Source organism: Phoca vitulina, unplaced genomic scaffold, assembly GCF_004348235.1.
Source record: "Phoca vitulina isolate PV1807 unplaced genomic scaffold, GSC_HSeal_1.0 scaffold2, whole genome shotgun sequence".
In the NCBI taxonomy this organism is placed as follows: Eukaryota; Metazoa; Chordata; class Mammalia; order Carnivora; family Phocidae; genus Phoca; species Phoca vitulina.
The window spans coordinates 40,830,406-40,844,019 of NW_022589705.1; the positions used below are offsets into that span (position 1 = coordinate 40,830,406).

The 13,614-nt window shown below is 34.7% G+C and overlaps 1 protein-coding gene across 1 annotated transcript in view; it reads right to left on the reverse strand.

The window, feature by feature from the left end:
* Positions 1 to 12,532, reverse strand: part of LOC116645655 (serine/threonine-protein kinase TNNI3K) — a 322,413-nt gene extending 309,881 nt beyond the window's left edge. The window contains exon 1 of the mRNA XM_032426036.1: positions 12,520 to 12,532. The gene's annotated coding sequence lies outside the window, so the exon portion shown is untranslated. The remainder of the gene's footprint in view (positions 1 to 12,519) is intronic.
* Between the last annotated feature and the right edge of the window lie 1,082 nt (positions 12,533 to 13,614).

Below are 13,614 nucleotides of genomic sequence, written 5' to 3' on the forward strand. Positions count from 1 at the left end.
CTCCTGCAGTCCTATATCATATCAGTGCCAAAAATGGCATCAGTCTTTGGCATGCACTCAGAAGTTCATGATCCCGGTTCTGTTCACATTGCCCAGCTCAGCATCCCACCAATCAGAACTGACACTGACTTAACATTTTTTATCCATTTTATACTATAGTTGTGGAACTAGACTGGCTCCCTTCACAGCTGAAATTTCATATACATATAATCTTGAATGTCCTGAATAGAAATTAAAAAGGAGTGCTATGGTTAAATTAGTGTGAAACTGTTGGGGGTACAAAAAAGTCAATTTGGGGGGCACCAGTTTGGGTGGCTCAGTCAGTTAACTGTCTGCCTTCAGCTCAGGTCATGATCCCAGGGTCCTGGGATCAAGCCCTGTGTCGGGCTCCCTGCTCAGCAGGGAGTCTGCTTCTCCCTCTGCCTCTGCCCCCAGCCCCCGCTCATGCTCTCTTTCTCATTTTGCTCTCTCAAATAAATAAAATCTTTAAAAAATAAAATAAAAAGTCAATTTTTACTCACAGCTCCATTAATGGATCCATATATTTGGTTGGGTGAATCAACAGAAAGTCACAATTTATAGGGCCACACAAGCTGATTTCCTGTTGTAGGGGCTATTGTCCCCAAAAACAATTATTAGGGGACTTGTTATAGCAAGCAATGTTTGAGTACATCCTAATGCCAGCATACTTTTGATAATAAACACAAGTTTCCAATTTTATATAGTCAACATATGTCCTGATAGATTTGTGTCTTACTTTATGGTATCCAAACAACATACCCTTCCCACTCAATATTCAAGTTTAATAATCTAAGTGTGTGTGTATATATATATGTATATATATTTAATAAATATATATAAAATTAATGTTTTCAATTAGAATTTTGAACAAATTACATCGTGTTTTCTTTACAATTTTACTCCCCTTCTTAAAATGGATTGTCAAGAGTAGACTATAATTGTTGTGAATTTCAAGATAATTTGTTTTCATGGAGAGTCATTTTTAGAAGTTACCACTGCATTTAACTGCATTTAAAATAGTGTATTGTTCTTTCCCAGTCTGGTAATATGGAGAGTGACTGCTTCTACTATTTTTGCCCATACCTCCCGTGAAAAATCATATTATTATTAAGAATTCAATTTAGATGTCAGCACCTCTGAGGAGCCTTTATAATTCCATAAAGTATTTAGACCACCTTCTCCTTGTTGTTCTCGCTGTATATAGTTCTCTGATTTGCCTCTTGACTCCATAATTATGGTCACTTAAGGTCTATACTAATGTGAAAAAATGTGAATTAGATTTAACTCAGTTTAAAAACCTTTAAAAATTGTCCTCAATACTAGAGATGCATGTTTGGAATTACAGAGTGGTAGAAATTGTTAGAAGCACCTCCTTCCTACACAAGGATTCTGCATTTTTCCCACAGTACAAACCCAGCCATTTAGGATCACCACCTTTTGAGAGCTAAAACAAATGATGCAGATCCTTCTAACTTGGGTGTCTCTGATGCCTAGGTTTATTAAGTCATGGCAAGAATATATGGGACTTAAATTCCAAATCTTGATTCTAATTGTTTAAGTTGGCTTATTATGTGATACCACTTCCTAACTGCTGCCCCGAGTTGCCCAAGTTGAGGTCTGGATCTGATTCAATAAATAGTAATCTAAAATTCTTCTCTTTTTTACTATTCATATATGCAGCCAGAGGAGAAGTGATGGAGCCTGTGGGGAAGGGCTACAAGGCATATGGAATCTGTGAGGGCCTTAGGCATATCAGAATGAGAGATAAATGCACGCCATCAACTGAGGTTTGACAAATTAATTCTATCATCATCTTTCTGAAACTTTCATTTCCCATGATGCTGAAAACCATCCATCTCATTTAGCTACATAATAGTTAATTTGTTAACTAATCACAATAGTTATCTACAGATCCTCTAAAGACCACAATATCTCTCTTTGAACTATTCCATAATTCTCATTTCTTCTATTGAGTCTGGACATGCATTAATCTACAAAATCATCTAAAGATGATATATCAGGGCTGCATCTTTTAATGTTATGAAGGGCAGCTGTTTATACCTGTTCCTTTCTGATGACCAAATATATTTATATTTGGCAAGTGTGTATAATTATATACATGGGTAAGTTTGTAAATAGTATATATACATAAATATGCATACATTACTTACATAGGTATGCTATACATGTATATACATTATATCTATTGTACATATATACATATATATATAAAATCCAAAAGCAGCAAGAAAATAAAGCAAACTGATTAACACTCTTAAGTCCTACTCTAAGTTAAGCCTGTAAGAATACAATACCTATTTGTACTAAAACACTTATTATTTTGGATAGAATTAATGCCTTTATCTTTCCTGTTAGGCTGCAAGCAACTTAAAAGCAAGAATTGTAGTTTTATTCATTTTTGCATTTGCAATAGCATAGCACAGTGCCTGAGAGATATAAATTTAATTTTTTAAAAAGATTTTTTATTTATTCATTTGAGAGAGAGAGAGCGAGCTAGCCAGAGCATGAGCAGGGGGGAGGGTCAGAGGGAGAGGGAGAAGCACACTCCCTGCTGAGCGGGGTGCCCAACACGGGGCTCCATCCCAGGACCCCGGGATCATGACCTGAGCTGAAGGCAGACATTTAACCAACTGAGCCACCCAGGCACCCCAAATTTAGTTGTTTTGGATTGAATTGAATTGAACTCAACTGAACCAAACTGAATTGGAATGAACCAATTGAATTGAATAGAATTAATCCTTTCATTAAGGAAAATACTGCTAACGTCTGGACAAGAGGTAAAGTGAATTTAGATGCAGACAAAATATGCAGCATTTTGAAATTCCATGCAAGGATAATTCAAACAATTTTTAATCTCTTTATTCTCATCATCTTCCTTTTAAATATTTACCTATATCTTAAGAGTTTTTTTTTTTTTTTTTAATTACTTGGAGTTACTAGCATTTGTCATTTATACAAGATATTTGATGATCTCACACTAATTTACAAATCAGACTTTCAGGGAGTTTTTAAACACTTCAGTTACCAGGACCTACTTATGATCAACTAAATCAGAAGCTGTCAGGGTTAGTCTCTTGAATTAGGAAAAAAAACTCTAAGTGTTGAACATAGCTTGTCTATAAGTGTACAGCAGGGTTCCTGCCTGCAAAGAATTGAAAACCTAATTTTATATTTGAAAGTATAACTTACTCTACTAAGTAGTTTTTAATGGTGCCAAATGGATGGTGCATAAAAATCCCACATACTATGCAACTTAAGAAGAGGAAAGGGTTACATTGGGCTGGCTACAGAAGTTTTGTGAGCATAGCATGATTTGAAATAGGTCTTGCTGCTTGAGGAGTTTTAACAAATCTTGGAACAGAAATGACTATTTTAAGCTTGAACATATGATAAAATGAGAGCTTGGACACAATTTAATCATATCATTTCAGAGGATTCAGAGAAATTACTAAGACAGTGTTCATTAAAATCTCTATTATTGCTTTACACAGTAAAACAAATTAAACAAAACTGATGAGATCAAAGTAATTTAAACTTCAACTTGGATTCTTTTATTTTATTTGAGACAAACAATTGATGAATTAAGTTAGGCAAAGTCATAAATACTAAATGACAAACAAAATTACATAAAATGGCAGCAACAGGAGGAAATAGGAGCAGGAAAGATAACAAACAAGAGTTTCAAAAGGAAAAAAAAAGCAAACCAAAATTGCTTGGAAAAACTAAAAAAAAATAATTATCAGAGGAGAGAAGCACTTGGGGAGTTGCATAAGCCAGTGTTCTATCAGTGAGAGGAATATGCAAATTGTATATGTATTCATGGTATATTATGGCAAGAAACACATTGAGGAAAGTGAGTGGTTTAAAAAGAAGCATCATTTAAAAAGAGGATCATAAAAGTTTTTAATGTAAGTTTATTGAAATTACATTTGAAATGAAGTGTTCAATGCAGGACACCTACCTCATTATCATAGAAGAAAGATCATAGAAAGAAAGCTTTTCTTGGATACGCAGGAAGGGATTATGAAATATATTTATCCTAGCTAAAGGGAGTGATTGAATGTATTTTCTAAGTGCTTCTTTAATCCATTAAATTTTCCTAGATATCATAATTAAATGGGCAGCATATTATCATCCATTTAGAAGGAGTTTTATTTGTTTGTTTCTGTTTTATTTGAAAAAGGCTTTCTAATGGTGCTTGGGTAGCTCAGTCTGTTAGGTTAGCGTCTGCCTTTGGCTCAGGTCATGATCCCGGGGTCCTGGGATTGAGCCCTGTGTTGGGCTCCTTGCTCAGCGGAGAGCCTGCTTCTCCCTCTGCCTGCCACTCCCCCTGCTTGTGCATTCTCTCTTTCTCTCTGTCAATAAATAAATAAAAATCTTTAAAAAATAAAAAATGAAAAAGGTAGTTTTATCAACCCATTCCAGACTCACATGGACCAGTGGCCCCTTGTGTTTGTATATCTTGACTTTTAGCTTAATGCAGATCACAGTGAGTTAACAGTGGAGCTAGGAACCAAAGTAAAACACTGTCCAATTTTTATATTTTGCCCTATGTTGAGCTTTATGCTTAACTAGAAAATTATCTTCTATTTTTATTCACTGGAAAACTTTGCAGATTATTTCACTGCTTTAGCTAATGTCTGATTATGGGCTATAAAATATGCATTTATGTAAGTATTTTGGTTGTTACTGATGTTATTTTTCTACCAAGAGCCATGAAAGAAAAGGTTTATGCAGTGTAGCTAACTACATAAACACATTCTTTTTGCTCTTTAAGTCAGATTGATATAATAACATTGTATGTGGTGTCATTTCTATATCAATAAAAAAGCCACCTGCATACTGAATTTTTAGTTCAGCACAGATGATGATGAAGTCTTGTAAAGACAAAAGGTAGCTATTCATGTCTAAACAAAAACATTTCCCAGAAATATGTGTTTAAAGAGAATATAAAATATAGGAGTAAACACTTAAGTTTTTAAATCTATTTTTTCAAGTTCAGAGTAAGTAAGTTTCTGTGAAATATTTGTATTATGTTAATATGCTTGTGAGCTTCCTCTTTTCCAGTTCTCTCATTTCAATTCTATACTGTTGTGTTCTCTGTGTACTACTTATGGTTAGGCAAAGTTATCACACAGATCACCACCTCTTTAATTTACAGTGTTTTACTAGGAAGTGATCTGTGGGAAGACATTGATTTTTATTTTTTTTTATTTTTAAAAAATTTGTTTGGCTTTCCTATTCCTCACTGTCAAAAAGTCAACTTTGTCATTTGGTAGCCAAATACTGCTGGAACAATTACTCCCACTCACCACACACACACTACTACTACTACTACTACTACTACTACTACTATACTCCTTTTCTATTCTCTTAAAGAGATAATTAACCTTATTTAATTTATAAAAGGTACATGAACATTTTTATAAAGGACTATAAATTAACCTTAACTTTGGATATTTCCCCAAGCAACTCTTTCTTACACACACACTACACTTCAGACAGGGCTTCTTTTAGAGCCTCTCCTATCAATCTTCACAAATGTTATTTCCACTGTTCACTCTCTCTCCTCTCCGCCTCAAAAACAAACAAAAAAAACCCCCATAAACATGTCAATTTTTTTTATTCCTTCAGGTCTTAGTATAAATTTCACTTCCCTTGAGAGGCCTGTCCTGATCATGTACCTTTTGTTAGTCCCTTATGCTGACTGCTCTTCAGGACACCCTGCAGTTTGTTTATTGTAGCTCTAGTCACAAGTTACTACAATTAATTTTTTTTTCCTGTCTTATCATTTGCTAGACTGGAAAACCCTGAGAGCAATGAAAAGTAACCCTACTATATAGAAAAGGCCCTGACACATAATTAACATTCAATATATATTTGATAATTTGAAGTCAGAGAGAGCACAACAGTGGTCTGCATTATTTATCTCTTTTAAACAATAACCTTATCCCTGAGGAAATTATGTTCACTCATTTCCTATTTCTTTTTTTTTTTCATTTCCTATTTCAAAGCACATACATTAAACAAACCTTTTGTCTGCTTATGCATATTTCGACTTCCTCTGTAACAGATTTAAAGTGGTTCATCTCTATAGCAGGCATTATGCTAGGTGTTGGGTTGTCTACCTTGTTATATGGCTTCTTTAATGTGGACTAAAAGGGATAAGGGTCTAGATGTTTACCTTACCCTGATTTTTTTTTTCTTTATCCTCTTCCTAAATTTAGCATTTCCATGCTCATTACATTCCATGACCATAACATTCATTATAAAGATATACCATCTACCGGTACCATCCCCTTTGCTAACATACCATGCCCTCTACTAATAAAAATACACCACTGCTAGCAAAAATATTTAATAATATGTCAATAGAATAAAGAATTATAATTTATGCATCATATAAGTGATAATAGAGGATTGATATTTAGATGCTAAATAAAATATTAAAAATATTGATGAAATAAAATAATAAAAGAGCAAACACAGTCATTTTAGGGAAAAGCTTGAACCCAGAAATATAACTGGAATGCGAAATAAATTTTTGTCTTGAGGAATTTGGAAAAACACACATTTGCTCTTAGGTTCCAAAGAATCAGAGGGTATCCCAAGGACCCCACAGACTGGGGATTCTTAGAGGGGATCTTGGACATACTAAGCTAGAACTTCTCAAAAAACTTCCTTATCCTTCAGATTATGGATCAACTAGAAGTAAATCTGTCATCCTTTATTCCAGACCAAAGGAACTGTATAACGGGTTCCTTTGGTATTATGCAAAGCAGGAGAAATTAAAAAGAAAGTAAAACAAGGTCCCTGAGAAATTATGGCCAAAAATATACTCACTATGGATTTGCCCTCTGGATATGCAAAGCCTGGTAGGCTACAGAACCTAAGCTGAACTTACTGTAAAACTGTTCTCAACTGGTAATGCCTCTCCAGTCTCCTGACAGAAACAAATGCAAATGTTTGAGGAAGGTCCATTCATTTTAGACCATGGAGAACTCCTGCAGATTCTTTACCAAGGGCAATGACCAGTAAATAATCAAAGTTAACGAGACATACAAGAAAGCATGGCAACATGAGCTGAAAAATCAGCATCAGAAGCAGATCCTCACTGATTTCTGATAGTAGAATTATCAAGTACAGTTTATAAAACAACCGTGCTTCAAACAATGAATCATGGAACACTATATCTAAAACTAATGATGTAATGTATGGGGATTAACATAACAATAAAAAATTAAAAAAAAAAAGAAAGCAATAAAACAACCGTGCTTGCTTACCATATTTAAAGGAAAAAGAACGAGAGAGAAATAACAATAAAAAGCATATCTCTAGAGAACAGGAAGCTCTAAAAAGGGAAAAGAAGATTTCAATGAAAAGAATACTCTGAATTGAAAAATAAGAAAGAAATCAGGAAGTTATCATTTCATCTTTCACAAAATATTTTTAAGAAACAGTGATTAAATTATGTTTTCATTTCTAATTCACATCTGGAACTTCAACCTGAAAAGGAAAACAAAATATATGTACCCTAAAAAAATACTGATCAACTTAATAATAAATGGCTAACAATTTTATTCAGTGTTATACATTTGAAGTTTGAGACCTAGCAAATTAGTTTTAAAAAAATATTCATAAAGTTTAGCTCTCTTCTTTACCAATGCTAGCTATTATTGTTTAAACCTCCTTATTTCAGATTCCTGATATTTCAGAGACTATTGGGAAGTAACTATATTTATTTTGTCTTAGTAATTTTCAAATACACATGGACTCAGAGCTCAACCCAAAATATGGTTAGCATTGGACACCTGTTATTTCTTGATTCCTTTCTGAAACAAACATCAGGAGTCTCTACTATGATGATGGTATATTTTGTGTACTTCTTGGAATAAATAATGTACAGGAATCATTCAAATGCATATTCAGTGGGAAGCCATCTGGCTCCATGTGAATTTATGAATATTTTAGCTTGCTCAGCTAGTCAAAAGTAAAATCTGGCACTTGGGATTATCATGTAGATTTGTGACATATATTATAAAAAATTTGCTTCTATAAATAAATGACTGACACATTTACTAAAGCATAGTTTCTTTCTTTCATCATTGATTGAGTCCACTTAAACCATGTATGATATTGCATGCTTAGAAGTTTGGAAGTCATCATAATTCAACTTGAATTAGAACATGAAATGTTTTATTAAAATAGTTGCATATAAAAAGAATCCTGGCACTGGGTTAGACTTCATAGTTTATTGTAGTGAACACTATGATGTGGCACCCCAATTTTTTTCCAATAAAGGGCTTATTACCCCAGCTACTGGGAATGCTGTCAGTAGAGATCTTTCAGCTGTCAGCACCATTCACAGATTGCCTCAGCTATAGAGAGCTATCTTGCCCAAGATATTCCTTTCCAAGATGCCCATATCTAATGATGATTGATGTGCAGTATAAGCTGTGGCTACTCAGGGCCAACTTAGGATAGAACTAAAGTGTCATTCTAGCACCAGAACCCCTCTTGGCATGAGCCTGTCAAGACTGTCATTGGGCCTGATCACAGTTTGACTTCTCCCTTCTGCTCAATTCTGCTCTGTCCCCTCCTTGTACAATTATTAGTCCCAAACTCACTCGTTAAGATACATGCTGCACTCTAAATTCCATCTCAGATCCTGCTTTCCAGGAAACTCAACCAGCTATCATTATCTAATCCTACCTCTAAACTTCTTGGGAAAACTCTTGGTAAACTGTCTTCCAGTCACTTTGCTTAAACACTTCTGGTATAAGGCATCTTATTTTCTCAGAAGGCAACCCACTGTATTATTGGACAAAATTATTTCTAACATTGTATAAATGTTTTCTTTTTTGTAACATCTGGAACAATATAAAATCAACTTCATCATTCTGCTGATTTAGTCATTAATAGATTAAATGACATTCTGATGTATGCTCACAACTTATAGAATTGTATTTTTACATTGAGAATTATACTTCAATAATTAGAAATATAGATTTGAGACTTGATAGCACATAGATGATATGAGAATGGATGACATCCCATAGTAGTGAATGTGGATAGAGAAACCTAAACACAAAGACTTGTGACTTTTCAGTGATATGAGGTAAGAATGATGATGAGGAATGATTTAAGGAGATTTGAAAAGTGACAAGTTAGGAAAAAAACAGTGGGGGGGGAGTTCCTTGAAGCCAAAGAAGAATGCATTTCAAAGAAGGAATGATCAATTGAGACAAATGTTGCTAAAGGGGAATGAAGATGAGAACTACACGGAGTACTGGATTTATCAAAATGGAGAGCACTGGGAATCCTCAGAAGAACAAGTTCAGTGAAGTGGGAGTAGGGAGATAAAGACTGTTTGAACTGGGTTGAAGACTGAATGGGAGAAAAGACATTGGAGAATGGAAGTGCAGACAATTTATTCTAAAATATTTATTGTATAGGGGAGCAAAGAAATGAATAGCTGAAAGAAATGGAGTCAAGAAATAAATTTTTTAAAAAGATTTTATTTATTTATTTGTCAGAGAGAGAGAGAGAGAGAGCACAAGCAGGGGCAGTGACAGGCAGAGGGAGAGGGAGAAGCAGGTTCCCCATCGAGCAAAGAGCCCGATGCGGGACTCAATCCCAGGGCCCTGCTATCATGACCTGAGCTGAAGGCAGACGCTTAACTGACTGAGTCACCCAGGTATCCTGAGAAAGAAATTTTTAATTAGAAAAAAAAACAGTATATTTGTGTACTGATGAAAATGATCCATTAGAAAAGGAAACCTGTTGAAACTAGATCTAGAGTGAAGAGATCATTACTGGAGTGATATCCTGTTCTTAATAATGTAAAGTTACAAAGAAATCATCACATTTCAATGTGGTTTGCTAAATGATGGTGTTTTTAAAAACAAAATATATGCTCATTTGAGGTTAGACAACCTTAGGAATAATATGGTATATTCTCAGAACCCATTTCAAAAGTTGTAGCTTCCCTGGAGTCAGAAGAATACTGCAGCAAGGACAGAAAAAAGATTACAGAGCCTTATGGAGAAGCATGCTGTCCATCATGAGTAGGCAATAAAATTGCTTCAAGTTCAGTTGATAAGAGTAAGCCATCTTAGTTTCTATAGACAAAAACTCTCTTCATAGATTCTATTCATAGTGTTCTTTAAGTTCAGCCTCCTCCCCAAACCATAGGAATCATCATCCAGTAATACTCAGCAGAGGCTATTACTTAGAAAAGGGTTGTAGTAATGATATGTGGCCAGTCACTAATAACAGGGATGCTTTTTGGTTGCCCAAATTTTGAAGTTAAAGAAAGCGTCTGTACAACAGGGAGAAATGTATATTTATATCTGTAAAGTTCTAATGAAAGTGGATCTTGGTTATGAAAGGCCCTCAGGTTCTCTGATGTTTCTTGATGTGGCTGGATATGTAAACATCTGCCGAGGATTTGAAATATGAGAGCAGAACTGAGCAACCTCTTAGAATGAGGATTTAAGATCCCAAAGATAATCTATGACTTGTGTATATACATAGTAAGAGACATGGAGGAGAGAGAGTTGTCAGACATAATTTTAGATTCAATAAAATGACCAGTGAAGAAATTCTTGGTAATGAGGATGCTAAAGGACTTCTAAGAACAAGAATAGTTATTATTTAATTTGCTGTTTTCATTGGTCTACTATATATCCTTCTTCCTCTCACTATCACTGATGCAATTATTCAGAGATATTTGTGTGACAAGGGCTTTTTTTTTTTTTTTCCCTGGAGTGGGGTGAAGTAGTAGGTATGGGAAAAGATGAAAAGTCTGAGACTTAAAATGACTCAAATAGTGAAAAACAGGCAATTAACTCATCGAATTATGAGAAAATCACATGCAAGCCCAAACAGAACTAAATCACCAGAAGTGGAAGCTTAAAGCCAAAAGTGATTGTGAAAATACATGCTCTCTAGGAATTCACAGATATTTGGGGGAATTTTAGACTTCTGTGGGCTTAGAATGGAGGTTGAGTTAATGTCGCCTGTATCTAAAGGGGGAAAAATTCCAGCTGATAACTGATTATATATAGTAAATATGGAAAAGGTAAAAAAAAATGTGTGTGGTGAAAAACTTGCAGACTATCACCAAGCAAAATTCCACAGAAAAAGAAGTGCAGAATGTTAAAAAGTAGTATGATTTGCCATCCTAAATAGCAATCTTTAGGAAAGCAAAGTGGAATGTAAATACAGATCAAATCAGAGAAGCAAGGTTGACATGGCCATAATATTCCCTTCCCTTTCAATGCCCAGTATAACTCAATGCCAATCTTTTAAAATATCTTTCTTTTGCAATCTCTCTGCAACTTCACCTTCATGCACAATTATAAAAATCAGATGATAGTTTCTGATTATTGCACATAAAAAGGTGCTGTACTGCATTAGCCTAGGTAATAATAGTAGATGGTAGTTTGCGTAAGAGCGGGGAGAAGTGAATGCATTTTGGTTATATTTTAAATGTGTAGACTTCACTTAATGAAGGACTAGATGGGAAGGATGAAGGAAAGTATGTGAGGAGTCATGGATGACTTCCAGGTTTTGCCTTGAGCAATTTGGTGGATGACTAGAACATTTATCTAGGTAGAAAAGACCATCAGGATTGATAGAGGAAGACAAGAACTCTTTAAACAGAGATGCCTATTGGATTGTTTTCAGTGAGGGAGAAGAGACACAGCAGGTAGGTATGTATACAAATCCAGAACTCAGTGTTGAATATATTATGGCCAGTAGAGACAACTTAAAAATGGCTGTAAATGAAACATACAAAATAGACTGTATCCTGATGAAATGATATGGAAGTTTATTTTGTTGTTGCTTATTTCTTTATTTTTATGTTTGTTAAATTACAGCATGATTGTAGTCTAGAGATATGGAGAGAAATAGATTGCAGATACAGGAAACACAGATAATTTTGTAAATTGCTCCTTCTGTACTGAACTCATGGCAAATGTTTCTATTGTATTTAAACATCAGTAACAAGTAAAAAAGAATTTCTCTAAAACTCTATACTTTCTTCCCCCTTCTCATAGGATAGCTTCCATAGACAGCTTTTGATTTGACTGGATAATAATTAGAAACTCTATTAACTTTAACCAATTATGAGTGATGATCTTTCTTATTAAATTTCATTAAAAATTGATCCCAGTAATATATAGGCAGTGAATTTTATAAGTTAATTTATGACCTTGTCAATGTGCCTGTACATTTAAAATCTGCACTTGGACCACTTGTTATATCATAATTATTTCTTTGTGTAGTAAAAGTTTTCCAGTTCCAGATTTTATTAAAAGCGTTTGAAACTTCTCTGAAGAACAGGATATTGGTGTATATAATTTACTTTCTCAAACCCCAAGGCTAAAAATAATAGGAAAGAAACCAATCACGTAAAACTTCATTGAGTAGTACAACATTTCTCAACCTGCAAATGAAATGAACACTTACTTGATTTCCAGAGTTGTGTTTAAAAGATTTTTGCCTCGGGGCGCCTGGGTGGCTCAGTCGTTAAGCGTCTGCCTTCGGCTCAGGTCATGATCCCGGGGTCCTGGGATCGAGCCCTGCATCGGGCTCCCCGCTCCGTGGGGGGCCTGCTTCTCCCTCTCCCACTCCCCCTGCTTGTGTTCCTGTTCTCACTGTCTCTGTCAAATAAATAAAATCTTAAAAAAAAAAAAAAGAATTATGAAATGGTGATTTCTAAATTCTATCATTCTTTTAAAAAAAAAAAAGGATTTTTGCTTCAAGATGTAAATGCTTTAATTCTTTTCTGGGCAATATGATACTCTCCTACAATGAAGTAGTAAATGAAAACTAACTTGAACCATCTGAATGTTCTGCAGAGAGAAAAGAGTGGATATTAGTGAAAAAAAAAGAGATTTTAAAAATCATTCATATTACCACAAAGTGTTGGTTGGAGCAAAGATTTTAAGAGCCTTTAAGGAGGTTGGAGATTCAACAAGCAGATCAGTAACACAACATAAAACAGTGTCCAGATATAGACATTAGAGTTTAGATTGTTTTAGCAATGCATTTAAGCACAATTGAAGGAATATAATTTGGGCACAGAGAGCTGGGAAATGACAGTAGCAGATGAATTGTACCAGTCTGCAGCAATCAGAGATGAATTGCTCTATGTGAATGGTTGAATTTTATACTTTAGAAGCCTACTAAATTCCTGCAGCCAGAGGCTTCAAAAGATAGACTATTTTGTCCAACCAGCCCAGCAGGAAACATTAAGTCTGTTAGCTTCAATCATTTACTTGCATGGACAATAATGCCCTTGGGATGAACATCTTTAGACACAAATGTCAATAATCAAGCTGCTTTACAGGTGGATGATAATAGTGACTAATTTACAGGCATTTTCCCCCTTTACCTCCTGTTCGTGAAAATATCGGTGTGGTTGGGAATTGGCAGCTTTTATTATCCTTTTACTCCAATTTTTTGGTACATTTTTGGTATTGAGGTATAATTGACATACATTGTATTAGTTTCAGGTATACAACAAGATAATTTTATATTTGTATATATTGCAAAATACCA